Source organism: Pseudorca crassidens, chromosome 2 (assembly GCF_039906515.1).
Source record: "Pseudorca crassidens isolate mPseCra1 chromosome 2, mPseCra1.hap1, whole genome shotgun sequence".
Classification (NCBI taxonomy): domain Eukaryota; kingdom Metazoa; phylum Chordata; class Mammalia; order Artiodactyla; family Delphinidae; genus Pseudorca; species Pseudorca crassidens.
The window spans coordinates 62,226,452-62,243,556 of NC_090297.1; the positions used below are offsets into that span (position 1 = coordinate 62,226,452).

Consider the following 17,105-nt stretch of genomic DNA (forward strand, 5'->3'; position numbering starts at 1 on the left):
TTTTACCCTTTTATCATATTTTGCTATAATTGATCATGTGTAAATATTATCTATCATATAATATAAAAATAGCAGGGGAGGTACCTCATTGTATTAATTTATGAAGCCATCTTTACTGGAATTCGTAATTTTTTATTTTGATGAATTTGTACTACTAATATACTTTTCATAACAAAAAGAATATATATATATATATATGAATCACTTTGCTGTACAGCAGAAATTAACACAACATTGTAAATCAACTATACTTCAATTAAAAAAAAAATCTGGTCCTAAGCAGAAAGAAATTAGTTATTACTGTTTCATTCCATGACCACTTCTAGCAACTACTGGGATTTTTATTGCTCTTGTAGTAAATTATGATATTCATAGTGAAGTAAATCATTGTTTTTTCCTAATATTAGAGAAAACCAGACAGGTTTAAAGTGGAATAACTTTAAAGGACTATACGAAATACCTTTCCAAATTTATAAAAGCCACATGTATTCAGGAAATTTTTTATTTTTGTTCTGACAAACAGCGCACTTTTCACAATAAACCTTCAGAAAGTGCATAAAATATGAAAGTGCATCTTAGACAAGTATTAAAGTTAACATCTACTTGATTCCACCCAGATTAAGAAACAGAAAATTGCCAGTATCCCAGAAACCTCCTGGAAGCCCTTTCTCAATGACAACCCCAATTTTCTCCCCTAAAAGTAACCACTATGAGGTCCTCCTTTCCTCATTTTCTTTATATTTTTACTACTTAGTTTTGCATTCTTCTGAAACAATGACTTGCTTTTCTACATACTCATACAAAGTCATATCAATCATACAATATGTAATTATACAGTATATCCTTTTCTGTATCTGAACTCTTCTGCTGAATATCATATTTTAAGATTCCTCTGTGCTGTTGTGCAACTGTTTGCCCTTCATTTTTGTATCTATGTAACTTTGTATAGTATAAATATACAATTATATATTCGTGCATTATATTGTTAACAGACATTATGTTTTACATTACTTGTCTATTATAGACAATGATGGCATGAACATTTTTGAACATCAGTGCTGAAAACTTCCCCCAGATTGTATAAAACTGGCCTGCAAGATTGTTGGGAACCAGAGAGAGACAGAGAGAGAGAGAGACAGAGACAGAGACATTTTAAGGAATTGACTTATCGTGAAACTGGCAAGTTCAAAATCTGCAGGCTAGGCAGGCAGGCTGGAGACCCAGGGAAGGTTTGATGTTGCAACTTGCATCTGTAGACAGTCTAAAGACAGAATTCCCTCTGCTTCAAGGAACCTCAGCCTGTTTGGCTTAAGGCCTTCAATGGAATGAGTCCAACCCACATTATGGAGGGTTATCTGCTTTACTCAAAGTCCACTGATTTAAATGTTAATCTCATCGAAAGAATAACTTCACGATAACATCCAGAGTGGTATTTTAACAAATATCTGGGTTCTATAGCCTTTTCAATTTGACCCATAGAATCAACCATCACACTGGTTTACTTCCAGTTAACTGCTATGTTGGTGGGTTAACTGCTTCCTCATCTCAGCGTAAAGTAAGAGGTTTTATTAAGATACCAACCCTTAGCTGTCCCATACTCTTTTTTCTCACCCCAATCTTTTGAAACTGACAAATTTTCAAGTGAGTCTTAACTATAAATTCTCTTGGTGCTTAGAATCAGATATATGAGATTAAGAAAACTTCCTTTTCCTTAAACCGTATTAAATGAAGGATATCAGAAAAAAACTTATTTTGTTGTTTGTTGTTGATAATGTTATCTGTATTTATTTTAATCACAGACCTTTAAAAACTTTGCTGTTTGACACTGTATCAAAATTGTAATAGCAGGTAAACCAACTTAGAAGGGAACAAATCAGAATGCTGAAGCATCACTACTTTGAACTAATAGACCCACTTCTGTTAGGACCAATCAAATCCTATGAATTGAGTGTAATACTCATGCATTGTTCTGAAAGACTGTATTTCCAAACAGAGCATTCTCTTGCCCAGCAAGTTTACTAAGATCAGCTTTACCTTTCAGTCGGCCTTATTATCTTATCAACACTAGTCTCTCAGTCACCTCTAGAATTTGAACCACCACTAATTTGTTCTCCATTGCTATTATTTTGTCAATTTGAGGATGTTATATAAACGGAATCATATAGGATGTGTCCTTTTGAAGATGACTTTTATTTATGCAGCTTAAGGCCCTTGAGATGGATCCAAATTATTTCTGTATCAATAGTTTCCTCCATTTAGTGTTGAATAGTCATGGAATGTATGTATCACAATTTGTTTAACCATTCACCTATTTTAGGACATTTCAGTTATTGCCAACTTGGGACTATTACAAATAAAGCCACTATGAATAATCATATCCAGGCTTTTGTGGGGACTTATTTTCATTTCTATGGAATAAATAATCAGAAATGTGATTATGAGGTCATGTGGGAAATGTCTGTTTAGTTTTGTTTGTTTGTTGAAAAAACTTCCAAACTGTATTGCAGAGTGGCTCTACTGTTTTACATTCCAACAGCAGTGTGTGAGAGATCCACTTTCTACACATCCTCACAGCATTTTGTATTGTCACTGTTTTACCTCTTCTAACAGGCTTATAGTGATATTTAATTCACTGTGATTTTCATTTCATATTTCATTTCTTGTGATTTTCATTTCACGTTTCATTCATTGTGGTTTTCATTTGCATTTTCCTAATGACTAATAATGTTGGATATCTTTTCATGTACTTATTTACCATCCTTATAATCTCTTCACTGAAATGTATCTTCATGTCTTTTGCCCATTTTCTAATTGAATTGTTTGTTTTTCTTACTGTTAAGTTTGAATTTGTTAAAATACATTCTGGATATGAATTCTTTACCAGATATGTGGTTTGCAAATATTTTCTCCCAGAATCTACTTTTCTTTCTTTTTGTTCCTGTTTTTTAAAAAATTGGTTTATAACCTTATATATTTTATGTATATAATATTATGACTTCTGTGTACACTACAGTGTACCCAACATCAAAGGTTTAGTTTCCATCCATCACCATACCGTTGACCCCAGTGATGCATTTTGCTCTCCTGCCACATCCCTTCCCTTCTGGTAACAACTACTGTGTTCTCTGTATCAATGTGTTTGTTTTTATTTGGTTGGATTTGTTTATTTTATTTTATTTTTTGTTTATATTCTACATATGACTGAAACCATGTGGTGTTTGTCTTTGTCTGACCTATTTCACTTAGCATAGTACCCTCTATGTCCATCCATGTTGTTGCAAACGGCAACATTTCATCTATGTTATGACTGTATGACTGAGTAGAATTTCATTTTATATGTGTGTGTATATATATATATATATATATATATATATATATATATATATATATATATCACATCATTTTTATCCATTCATTTGTAGATGGGCACTTAATGTTTCCATATCTTGGCTATTGTAAATCATACTGCAGTGGATATAGAGGTGCATGTATCTTTTTGAGTTAGTTTTTTTGTTGTTGTTTTGTTTTCTTTGGATAAATACCAAGAAGTGAAATAACTGGGTAATAAGTTTTTGAGGAATCTCCATACTGTTTTCCATAGTGACTACACTAATTCACATTCCCACCAACGGTATATGAGGGTTCCCTTTTCTCCACATCTTCTCCAACATTTGTTGTGTGAGGTGATATCTCGTGGTTTTGATTTGCATTTCTCTAATAATTAGTGGTGTTGAACATCTTTGCATGTGCCTCTTTGCCATCTGTATGTCTTCTTTGTAAAAATTTGTATTCAGCTCCTCCTCCCATTTTTTAATCAGGTTGTTTTTTGTTGTTTAGTTGTGTGAGTTCTTTACATATTTTGGATATTAACCTCTATCAAACATATGATTTGCAAATATCTTCTCCCATTCAGTAGGTTGTCTTTTTGTTTTGTTGATTGTTTCCTTTGTTTTATAGAAGCTTTTTAGTTTGATGTAGTCCCACTTGTTTATTTTTGCTTTTCTTTCCCTTGATTGAGGAGAAACATCCAGAAAGAAACTTTTAAGACTGAGATAAGAGAGTATACTGCCTATGTTTTCTTCTAGAAGTTTTCTGGTTTCAGGTTTTATAATCAAGTTTTTAACCAATTTTGAGTTGATATTTATGTATGGTGTGAGATAGTGGTCTAGTTTCAATTTTTTTGCATGTGGTTATCCAGTTTTCCCAGCGCCATTTATTGGACTATTCTCTGTCCCTTGTATTTTCTTTGTTCCTTTATCATAAATTAATTGTCCATATATGTGTGGGTTTATTTCTGGGCTCTCAGTGCTGTTTCATTGATTTCTGTGTCTGTTTTTCTGCCAATAAAATGTTGTTTTAATTACTATAGATTTGTCATATATTTTGAAATCAGTGAGTGTGATACCTCCAGCTTTGTGCTTTATTCTCAGGAATGCTTTGGCTATTCAGGGTTTTTTGTGGTTCCATATAAATTATAGGATTTTTTTGGGGGTTCTATTTCTATGAAAATTGTTATTGGGATTTTGATAGCGATTGTATTGAATCTGTATTTTACTTTAGGTAATATGGACATTTTAACAATGTTAATTCTTCCAGTCCATAAGCACAGAATATCTTTCCATTTCTTTGTGTCTTCTTCAGTTTCTTTCAACAATGTTTTATAGTTTTCAGTGTATACATCTTTCACCTCCTTGATGAAATTTATTCCCAGATATTTTATTCTTTTTGTTATGATTGTAAATGAGATTGTTTTCTTAATTTCTTTTTCTGCTTGTTCTTTGTTAGTGTATAGAAACACAGTGGATTTTTATGTGTTGATTTTGTACCCTGCAACTTTATTTGTTTACTATATTTCTAATAATTTTTTGGTAGAGAGTGTAGAGTTTTCTATATATAAAGTCATGTCATCCACTAACAGTGAAAGTTTTACTTCCATCTTTCTAATCTGAGTACATTTTATTTCTTTTTCTTGCATAATTCTTCTGGCTAGGACTTCCAATTCAATGTTGAATAAGGTTGGTAAGAGTGGGCATCCTTGTCTTAATGCTGATATTAAAGGAATATCTTTCACTTTTTCACCATTGAGTATGGTGTTAACTGTGGTTTTATCATATCTGGCCTTTATTATATTGAGTTATGTTCCTTCTATACCCGTTTTATTCAGAGATTTTATTTTAAATGGGTGTTGAATCTTATCAAATGCATTTTCTGCATCTATTGAGATAATTATATGACTTCTATCCTTCATTTTGTTAGTGTGGTGTATCATGTTGATTGACTTGCAGGTGTTGAACCATCCTTGCATCCCTGGAATAAATCCCACCTGTTCATAGTGTATGATCTTTTTAATATATTGTTGTTTTTAGTTTGCTAATATTTTACTGAGGATTTTTGCATCTGAATTCATCAGAAATATTGGCCTATAATTTTCTTTTTTTTTCAGTTGTCTTTGTCTGGTTTTGGTATCAGGGTAATGTTGGCCTCATAAAATGAGTTAGGAAGTGTTCCTTCCTCTTCAACTTTTGATTTCTCCTTTGATTTTTTCATTGATCCAATAGTTTTCAGTAGCATGCTATTTAGTATACACATATTTGTGATTTTCCAGCTTTCTTCTTGTAGCTGATATCTAGTTTCATACCACTGTGATCTGAAAAGATCTTTGAAATGATTTCAATCTTAAATTTATTGAGGCTTGTTTGTGTCCCAGCATATGATCTATCCTTGAGAATGTTCCATGTGCACTTGCGTAGAATGTGTTTCTCCTTTATATCTAAATGATATCTTCACTCTATAAAGTATTTTTGTCTGACAGTTGTTATCTTTCAATATATTGAGTATGTCAATTCACTCTCTTCTGGCCTGTAGAGTTTCTGCTGAGAAATCTGCTGATAGCTTAATGGGGGTTCCTTTGTAGGTTACCATTCTTTGGCTGCCTTTAAAATTCTTCCTTTGTCATTAATGTTTGACATTTTTAACATAATGTATCTTGGAGCAATTATTTTTGCACTGAGATAATTAGGAGTTCTCTTAGCTTCATGAACTTGTGTATCCTGTTCCTTCTCCAGGTTTGGGAAGTTCTCAGCTATTATCTCTCTAAATAAACTCTCTGCTTCTTTCTCCCTCTCTTCTCCTTCTGGAAGCTCAATGCTCTAATGTTGCCCTTCCTAATAGAGTCAGTATTTTCTCATAGAATTTCATCCTTTTTAAATTTTTTAAAAGTTTTCAAAGATTATACTCTATTTATAGTTATTATAAATTATTGGATAGATTCCCTGTGTTGTGCAATATAGCTTTGTAACTTATTTTATACATAATATTTTGTATGTCTTCCTTTTTTCATTTTTTTATTTATTTAATTTTTATTATTTTTTTGCAGTACGCGGGCGTCTCACCGCTGTGGCCCCTCCCTCCATGGAGCACAGGCTCCAGACTCGCAGGCCCAGCGGCCACGGCTCACAGACCCAGCTGCTCCGTGGCACGTGGGATCCTCCCGGACTGGGGCATGAACCCGCGTCCCCCGCATCGGCAGGCAGACTCTCAACCACTGCGCCACCAGGGAAACCCGTCATCCTTTTTTTAGATATTAATTCTCTCTCACCTAGCTGTACCATTTCTAGATTTCTGTATTCAAGCTCACTAATTCTCTCTTCCACATGGTCTGCCCTGTTTTCAGTGCTTTCTAATTCATTCTTCATTTTGTTTATTGAGTTCTTCAGCTACAGAATTTCTTCTTTTTTCTTTTTAGAGTTTTTATCTCTCTGATGAAGTATTCCTTTTGTTTATTCAGTTTATTCCTAAGTTTATTGATCTTTCTGTTTTCTTGTAGCTCATTGAGTTTCTTCCTGATAGCTATTTGAATTCTCTATCAGTAGATCACAATACTCAGTGACTTGAAATTCAGTTTCTGGCGATCTACAGTTTTCTTTTGTGGTGCTGTGCTACTGTGCTTCTTCATGGTGCTTGATGAGATGTTCCTTTGCTGGTGCATTTGAAATAGTGAGCACCTTTCTTCTTGAAGCAAAGCTTTTCTTTTCTTTCTTTCTTTCTTTTTTTAAATTTTTTTTTAAACTTGATTCTAAAGATTTAACAGGTTAGTAATTAGAAGCCTTTCTTCTTTTTCCAGTAGGTGCCACTATAGCACAAGCTTTTAGTTTCTTCTACCTGAGCTTTCTCCAGTTATATTTGAAAGGAGGCACTTTCCACCCTCCATGCATCTGTCAGAGGTGTCACGTGATGCCCTTGTTGTCACTGCTTGTGCCTTTGGAATTATTGGTACCTTGGTGTTGCTGGCACAACTGACAACATCTTCTGGGAACTTGGTTGGTGGGTGCCTCCACCGTGTCTGGGCTCTCCTGGATGGCAGGCTCCACTGCCACAGGGGAAAGGGCAGGGTGAAGCTGGGGTTGCAAGTATGTCTTCTGTGACCAGGGTTGTCTAATTTTTGTGTGCCACCACTCTGGGTGGTGGGGGAAGAGCCACAGGCACCTCCACAACTGGAGGGGCAGGGTCATAGACCCCACTGCCACTGCTATCTGATTCTCCATGGTCAGGAGGCCAGTGACATGTGCACTGTCTCCCCCGATGCTCCTAGGTTCTCTGGGACTGTGGGCTCAACCTCTGTGGCAGAGGGTCTCATAGACACCACCTCCACTGTTCCCATGTATTCCCCTCCATTATATGTTCCAATCCACCCACGCTTACATGTTCAGCTGTGTGCAATTCTCTGGTGTCCTGTTGTTTGGTGCAGAGGTACTTTTGTTGAGTTATGGATGTTTTACTGGTTGTAGATTGAAGGGGATAGACAAAGGGAGCATCTCAAGCCAACATGATGCTTCCATCGCTCTGTACTTTTCATCTTCTTAATAAAGATTTTCATAAAGCAAAAGTTTTTTTTTATTTTAATGAAGTTTAGTTTATTATTATTTTTGTAATTGTATGGATCCTACTTTTGGTATTATATCTAAGAATTCTTACCAAGCACTAGGTCCTAAAGATTTTCTACTATGTTTCCTTCTAAACGTTTTTTGGTTTTCTGTCTAAATCTATGATTTGAGTCCATTTTTATACAAGGTGTGAGGTTTGAGTAAAGTTCTTTTTTAAAAAAATCTGCTTATTGATAGTAAATTACTGCAACACCGTTTGTTAAAAAGGCTAAACTTCCCACATTGAATTCTTTTTGTACTTTTAAAAAAAATCAGTTCTGTGGGTCTATTTCTGGGTTCTCTATTCTGTTCAATTGATCTATGTATCTACCCCTCCACCATTATTATAGCTGTTTAAGTCTTCAAATGAAGCACAGTGATTTCTCTCACTTTATTCCTTTTTATCAAAATTATTTTAACTGTTCTAGTTCCTTTGCCTTCTTATATACATTTTGGAAAAATCTTGCATATATGTACAAAAAATTTTTAGTATTTTGATAAGAATTTTGTTAAAACTATATATCAATTTGGGGGGAATTGATCTTTTTACTGTATAGAGACTTCCAGTCCATGAACATGGCATATCTCTCCATTTTCTTAGACCTTCTTTGAGTTCTTGCAACAACATTGGCTAGTTTTCAGAACACAGCTTCTTTGTTTAATTAGATTTATATCCAAGTATTTTACTTTTATTTTAAACAATTTAACGTGACATTGCATATTTAATTTCAGTTTCCACATATCCATTGTTAGTATATGGAAATACAATTGATTTTTTAAAATTTTAACCTTGTATTCTGTGACTGAACTCACTTATTCTAAGAAATTTATTTTTTACATTTCTTGGGATTTTCTATATAGACCATTATTTTATGTACAAATAGGGACAATTTTCAGCTTTATTTCTTTCTATCCAATCTGTATATCTTTCGTTTATTTATTTTGCCTTATTTTGATGACGAGGACTTTCAGTACTATGATAAATTGCAGTAGTGAGTGTGAACATCCTTCCCTTGTTCCCAATCTTTGGGTGAAAGCATTCAGTCTTTCACCATTAAGTATGATATTAGCTGTAGGATCTTTTTGGTAAATATTCTGTATCAAGTTGAGGAAGTTCTACTCCATTCTTAGTTTTGTGAAATATCACAAATTGCTGTTCAATTTTGTTGAATGCTTTTTCTGCATCAATTGCTGTATTGAGATTTTTTTTGTAGTCTATTTATATGGAGGATTACATTGACTGATTTTTGAATATTGACCAAGCCATTTTTCTATTGTTCTATAAAATGTTAGGTGGATGTTATGGTTTCCAACTATAATTTTAGATTTGTCTGTTTCTCCTTTTAGTTCTATCAGTTTTTGGTTAATACATTTTAGAACTCTGTTGTTGGAATTGCTGCATTTTTTTAATGGATTGGCACTTTTCTCCTTAAGTAATGTTTCTCTCTGCCTCTCTGTCTTTGGTGATTTTCTTTGCTCTGATGTCTACTTTATTTGATGTGAATAGAGCCCCTTCTGCTTTTGTCTGATTCATGTTTGTATGGCATATTTTTCTCTTTCTTTCATTCAACCAACCTATTTTATTACATTCAAAGTGACTTTCTTACAGAAAATATATAGTTGGTTCATTTTTTTTTAAGCCACACTATTGATCTACATTGTTTATTGATGCATTTAGACCATTTACATTTAATTTACTTATTTACAAGTCAGGATAAATTCTTCTACTTTATTTTTTTGTTTGTTTTCTGTTTGATTCCTCTGTTTTATTGTTTCTGTTTACTTTTGCCTGCCTTCCAGTGGGTTATTTTTCACTTTCTAGAATAGCATTTTGATTTAGTATAATATTTTTTAGTTTATTTCTTTGTATACCATTTTAGTGATTATTCGAATTATTATATTTATGTACCAAATTTGTCACAGTCTACTAATTTCAACATCTTACCATTATAAGCTAAGTGTAGAAAACTTACCTCTCTTTAAATCCATTCACCTTCCCCATTTATAGTATAACTGCCTTAAGTATTTTTCTACATACATTGAGATCAACATCAGATGATATTATGTTTTGCTTCAACCATCAAAATAATTTAGACAACACAAGATGAGAAAGAAAGTTTATTATTTTTACCCATGTATTTGTTCTTTGTGCTGTTCTTTGTTTCTTCCTGATGGCAATAAATTTTTTTTTTTTTTTTTCCTCAGAGAATGTCTTGATTTTAGCACTTGAAAAATGTTCCACTTCTTTCTGGACTCCATGGTTTCTGATGAGAGATCCACTTTCAGTCAAATTGTTTTTCTCCTACAGGCAAAGTGTTATTTTTCATGTGCTATTTAAAAAATAATTTATTTTGTTTTAGTTTTCGAAAGTTCTACTGTGGTTTGTCTTCTATGAATTTTGTGGGGCTTGACCCTTTTGGGGTTTGCTAAGTCTCTTGAACCTGTAGATTTATGTCTTATGCCAAATTTGGGACATTATCAGTCCTTATTTCTTCAAATATTTTTTTTAGTACCACTGTCTTTATCCTGTGTTTCTGAGACCCTCCATGATATAAATGTTAGATCTTTTGTTAAAATCCCACAAGTCCTTAAGGATATGTTTTATATTTTTGTTTTATTTTTCCAATGTATTTTCTCTCTGTTGAACAGACTAGGTAATTTATATTCTACGTTTGAGTTTATTGATTCTTTACTCCATCCTCTCCATTCTTCTGTTGAGCCCATTCTTTGAGTTTTCAATTTAGGTTATTGCATTTTTTTGTTCTAAAATTTCATTTTAGGGAATTCCCTTGCAGTCCAGTGGTTAGGAGTCCGCATGTTCCCTGATGAGGATGTGGGTTCAATCCCAGGTCAAAGAACTAAGATCCCACAAGCTGCACACACGGCATGGCCAAAAAAGAGAAGAAAAGAAAATTTAATTAAAAATAAAATAAAATTTTTGTTCTTCTTTGTATCTTCTATTTCTTTGCTGAGACTCTGTTTCTTTGTTGAGACTTTTTTTTTCATTTATTTCCAGCATGTTCTTCATTGGAGCATTTTTATGATAACTGCTGTAAAATCCTTTTCAGATAATTCTGACATCTGTGTCATCTTGGTGCTGATATCTATTGATTTCTTTTTCTCATTCAAGTTGAAGTTTTTCTGGTTCATGGTATGTATGATGAATGATTTTTTTAATTGAAAATTGATTTTTTCAGTATTATGAGACTCTGGAAATTATTTAAATCATGTTTTAGTAGCCTTCTTCTGTCACCTTTCCACTGGGGAAAGGGATACCACCTCTTTAGTGCCAGATGAGGGTAGAAATCTTTGTTCCCACACAGAAAGGAGGTCTGGTATGAAATTTCAGGTCTCCACTAGGCCTCACTGATTACACTGGCTGGAAGGGGAGCCGTACCTTGTTACTACTCTCCACATGGCTTCCATGGACACAACAGTGCAGGGACTGGTAGTGAATTTTTTCTACCCATTAAGCCTCCTCTGACACCACCATAGCAGGGAGGGACAGGATATGTCACTACTGCCCGGTGGGGATGAGAATCCTGGCTCCTCAACTCAACTTTTTTTAATATCACCACTTTCCCCTCCCCACCCAGGCAAGGAAGGAGGTTTCAGAAGCTTTGTTGCAGCCTGGTGAGATTAGAAGTTTAGTCTCCTCATGGGCCTGGGCTAGCAAAAGTGGGATGGGGTGGTGATTATTGTATTTTGGTAGTATTTGACCAGATTAGAACAATTATTGTCTGAAAGCTTTCTTCTTGCCAGGCTGCCCCTTTTCTGGTACTTTGGCTAGAGAGAGCAGACTTTTGTTTGGCCTTTGTATTTGTCATTGCTTATTGGCATTTCTGAGTTGCCAGCTTCTCTTGCACCCAGTCTGGCATGATACATGAAGCAAAAGGAAAACCCAGGGAACAGCCACGTGGCTCCTCAGGTCCTCAGCTTCATAACCATTCTGCCTTCTTTTCCCCACCTTGCAGAATTATCTTATTTGTTTTATATATAATGTCAGTGCTTTTAGTGTGCTTAGTGGGAAGAATGGGGAAAAGTACATGAAATCCATCTTTCCTGATGCGTAACCCTATTAACTTTTTTTTCATTATAAATTTATTTTTTCTAGTAATCTCTGTTTCTATCAATCTATATTTTTGTGTTTCTGTCACTATTGCTGATTGTCCATGAAACTTTGTGGCAATATAAGTAAAATAGAAAATGGCTACATATAGTGGAAAAAACCTCATGGTTAGAAATGAAGAAAAAATCAAATTTGTCCTGGATGTAGTTAATTTTACATCAGTACTTTTAAGTTAAATGATCATTATAACTTGAATGAAAACTGAAAGAGAGGATAGAAGACCTCAATTCTTATCAAGTTTTAGCCACTAAATGGTGAAGGACCAAAGACAGATCTCTTTCCTTGGACTCCATTCCAGCTCTTGCATGGTAGGGGGACTGGAATAATGTGTCATCTTTAAGGTTTCTTTCAGAATAACCTGATGGGGAATTCCCTGGTGGTCCAGTGGTTAGGACTCCGCGTTTCCACTGAAGAGGGCACAGGTTTGATCCCAGTCAGGGAACTAAGATCACGCAAGCCACAGGGCACGGCCAAAAAAAATGCAGAATAATCGGATGAACTATGTATGCTTACTGATTAAATAGTGTAGGTTAATGCTACTTGATCACAAGTCATCTCAGTTCTTCTTGTGCCCTCAGTGCTTACTCTCCATCTCTCAATCCCTCTGGATATGATGACTGGACATGAGTTGTCCAGGCAATTAGTTTCTGTTTTATTATTATTATTTAAATATTATAGTTAGAAAGAATACATCATTCAGTCTAAGTGACATGTAAGGTCATTTTTTTTTTCTTGGAGTATAAGGGAGAAATTTATTTAGACTATGACATGGGGATTTGTACACATGGATAGATTATGAGTAATAGAGAGTCAAAGCTGGATTTACAGGATTTAAAGAATTAGAATTTCTACAGACATGTAATTTTGGTAGGAAAGCAAATGTTTTCCTTTTATCCCAGTACCTATTCTTTCCTGGCATGAACATGCAATAATGCATGGGTACCCACACACCCACATTATTAATAATGCAAGATATTTAAGAGACTGGTGTTGGTTTAAAGAGCAGTTTAATGGAATTCATGCAAATATTTTTATAACTGAGACAAGTTTGCAGTCTAAATGATATTTACCCACCCCCCACAATCTCTACATGAGGCATGTAAATGATCAGGTCTTAGAACAAATAAAATTATGCTCTATTTCCATAATTATAATCCAGGGGCTACTCTTACACTTACATCAGTCAGTTTTAACTGGATGTATCTGTTGTCACTTATGGATAACCAAATTTTCCATTACCCAGAAAGCAAATCCTGATGCTCTCAGGAACTCTTAATGATATTTAGTCCTGACTCCTCTAAGAAAGGAAAGAAGGGTTGTGGACAGACAATAGCAAAATTTCTTATAGTATGATTAGCTCATCTTTTTCCAAATGCTTTTTCTGTTGGCCATATTACCATTCAGAATCCAATTTTTGCATTCTCAAATGACTCATTTATCTGGATTATTCATATATAATGAGTGTGTTATTTTTTGGTGCAGGATCATAAGGCTTTTGGAGACTGAAACAAGCTTTATTTCACTATGACTGATGTTCTAATGTTCCACACAATTTTTATTGCAGAATGGAGGTGGCAGCAAGGAGGTGGTGATGGATTAATATCTATTATAATTATTTCTCAAATAATTGCTATTTATTTGTCTTGATTCCACCTCACAAATGTATTTATTTCAAAAACATTTGTGTTCTAGATGATTAGTGATTTCTCCAAATTATCTTGTGACCTGGGACACTATTATCACACTCAGTTTTAAGAAGAGATTAAAGGGACTACATACAGTGGCCAAGTCAAGAGGATTTAAGGCAAAACAGGTACAATGTATGAAAAAACATAATTTAAAACCCACCAGGAACATTCACTGAGGATTTATGTGCCAAATGTGGTAAGTTTTTTTATTAACTCATTTTATATATTATTATTGGATATATTTGTATATTACATATATTTTAGTTTGGAAAACAAACTGCATGTTAAAAACAGAAGTAACGTACATTTATTTTAAAATATTTGTTAATCATAGATATAATGTAAAGCATTAAGTTATAAAACAATCTAATCAACAAAATTTTCTTTGTTTCAACATCATTCTGAAACCTATTATTCTTTTTATTTTAGTTAAGTATAATAAATTTGTCATTATTGGATTTTTCATCATTAAGACCTTTATAATATCTCAGAATTAATATTCTAAGTCTAAATATTTTTCAAAATTATTTTAGTCTATGTCAAGCCCTAATTAAAAAAAAAGAATAAATACTTAGAGTTTTATCTGCTATTTGCCATTTACCAACAAAAATTAATTGAAAAATCTTCATCTCCATTCCACATAAAATGATTCTCTCTTGCCTTAATAATCTAACTGGTCTCTAACATTACTTTTTGCTTACCTACAATCTAATATTTCAGAGTATTTCTTATTGAACACAAAAATTATCATGTTACCTCTTTTCTTAAGCTTTTCTATGGCTTCACCTTTTATTGGGAGAAATACCAAATCCGTATCACAATCTGCAGGCTACAGGGTGTGATTCTTCTCTTCTTCACCAACTTCTCCATCATGGTCTATTAGTTGGTAGGACTGTCATAACAAAATAGCACAGACTGGGTGGCTTAAACAACAGAAGTTTATTTTCTTAGTTATGGAGGCTGGAAATCCAAGATCAAGGTACCAGTAAGGCTGATTTCTCCTGAGGCCTCTGTCTTTGGCATGCTCTCTCTTGGCTTTTAGATGGATGGATGCCTTCTTATGGTGTCCTCTCACGACCCTTTCCTCTGTGTGCATGCATCCCTGCTATCTCTTCTGTTTCTTATAATGACACCAGTCATATTGGATTAGGCTCCCACCCTTATGACCTCATTTTACCTTAATTACCTTAAAAGCCCTGTCTCCATTCCAAATACAATCATATTAGAGGCTAGGGCTTCAGCATATGAATGGAGGAAGGCACAATTCGGTCCTTAACAGTCCATGCTCCATTAGGTCTCTGTCTTACTCTTGTAACCCCAGAGTCTATCATAATATCTTACATGTAGAAGAGGCTCAAGAAATATCTGTTGAAAGAATTAGAGAATGAGTGCACTTAAATATTCAACATGTAATATGCCTAAGCACTCTACGTGTCTCTAGAAATAAGATGAAGACCTATTTTCACAGAGCTCAAACACACACACACACACACACACCCCTACATAAAGTAACATGTAAACAAATTTTAGTTGTTAGTTGCTAGGCACAGATTTTTCCACCTGTAAAATGGGCATATTTTCACTTCCAGAGGAAGAGCCCCAGACATACAAAGAAGAACTAGACATAAACAATCATTGCCCTTGAGAATGACTTTGGATGAACCAAGTTCCCACTCCAGTCCTGTTCAGTGTGCCTTTGGTAGCTGTCACAGGCTGACCTATGGGAGTCCAGTAGTTCTCTTTATGGGAATTTACTGCATTGGCATACCCTTTCTTATGTGGATCAAAGTTCTCTCAGAACACACATATATATACCATTGCCATTACCATTCAGAAATCAAAGGAAACTTTGGATGTACTGAGCCATCTTTCTTAGAAGTAAAGGGAAATTATAAATATTTTCATTTATCATCATCATCATTATCATCATCTGTCTATCCATATCATGTGCTTCTCTCTGAGCTTCTCCCTGAGCAAGCAATCCAAGAGACCAAGATGGGATGCCTTTATGAGCTAGCACCATAATTCTGTCATGCACAAATGGCTATACAGTCTATCTGTGATTCAGTGCGGGAGGGAACTCCTTGAATATCAGGAGGCAAGATCACTCTGAGAGCCATCCTGGAGGCTGGCAACTACATATGTTTATTTGAATTTATAAAATTAAGATCATTTTATAAATATTTTAATATATTAAAATATTTTAATTTATTCAACTTTTAAAGTCGTTAATATACTTTTAAATGTTATGTTTAATTCTAGAATAATAGTTCATTGTGTAGCTGTGGGCAATTGTGTAGTTATAATTTTTTTTTCTTTTTTTTTGTGGTACACGGGCCTCTCACTGTTGTGGCTTCTCCCGTTGCAGAGCACAGGCTCTGGACGCACAGGCTCAGCGGCCATGGCTCATGGGCCTAGCCACTCTGCGGCATGTGGGATCTTCCCGGACCGGGGCACGAACCTGTGTCCCCTGCATCGGCAGGCGGACTCTCAACCACTGCGCCACCAGGGAAGCCCGTTATAATTATTTAACATATCTCCTATTATTGGAACATTTAGGATGTTTAATTGTTTGCCATTTTAAAACAACCAATGAGAAAATAGTGCTAAATCTTTACACAGAAATAAATTAAAATGTATTCTTAAAATGCATTACTAGAATTAGAGTCTCTGGGTCCAGTGGCACAAACCTGAAAAAGTTTTGGATAATTGGAAAATTATTCTCAAAATATTTGTTTTTATTTATTTTCCTATAACCAGAGAATTGTGGGTTATCTGTATTTTTTCTGATTTAATAATCAATGAATAGTCTTAATTTTAAATTATTATTTCTTTGATTACTAATTCTGCTGAAATTTATTCATAAGTTCATTGGTGATTCATATTTTGGGAAATGCATATATATATATACATTCATATGCAAATATGCATAGATATACATATATAGATCATTCTAAAGTTTTCTGTTTCACTCTTTTTAATGAATTCTTAGAATCATTAAAAGTATAAATCTTGTTTTTTAGTAAACTTCTTGTTAGAACAATTTTAGATTTACAGAAAAATTGAGAAGATATAGTTTTCTTATATTAACACCTTACATTAGTAGGATACATTTGTTACAATTAATGAGCCACTGTTGACAGATTATCATTAGTTAAAGTCCAGGTTTCCTTGGTTTTTACCTAACATCCTTTTTCTGCTACAGGATCCCATTTAGGATACCACATTACCTTTAGTTGTCACGTCTCCTAAGCTTCCTCTTTGCTGTGACAATTTCTCAGATTTTCGTTGTTTTTGATTACCTGGCCGGCTTTAATGAGTAGTGATTGGGTATCTTGTAGAATGTTCTTCCATTGGTATTTGTCT

At 34.2% G+C, this 17,105-nt stretch overlaps 1 long non-coding RNA gene across 1 annotated transcript in view; it reads left to right on the forward strand.

Moving 5' to 3' along the window:
• LOC137218872 (uncharacterized) overlaps positions 1 to 17,105 on the forward strand; it is a 47,416-nt gene that overhangs the window by 7,854 nt on the left and 22,457 nt on the right. The window contains exon 2 of the long non-coding RNA XR_010940904.1: positions 13,744 to 13,935. This is a non-coding gene — a long non-coding RNA (uncharacterized lncRNA). The remainder of the gene's footprint in view (positions 1 to 13,743; positions 13,936 to 17,105) is intronic.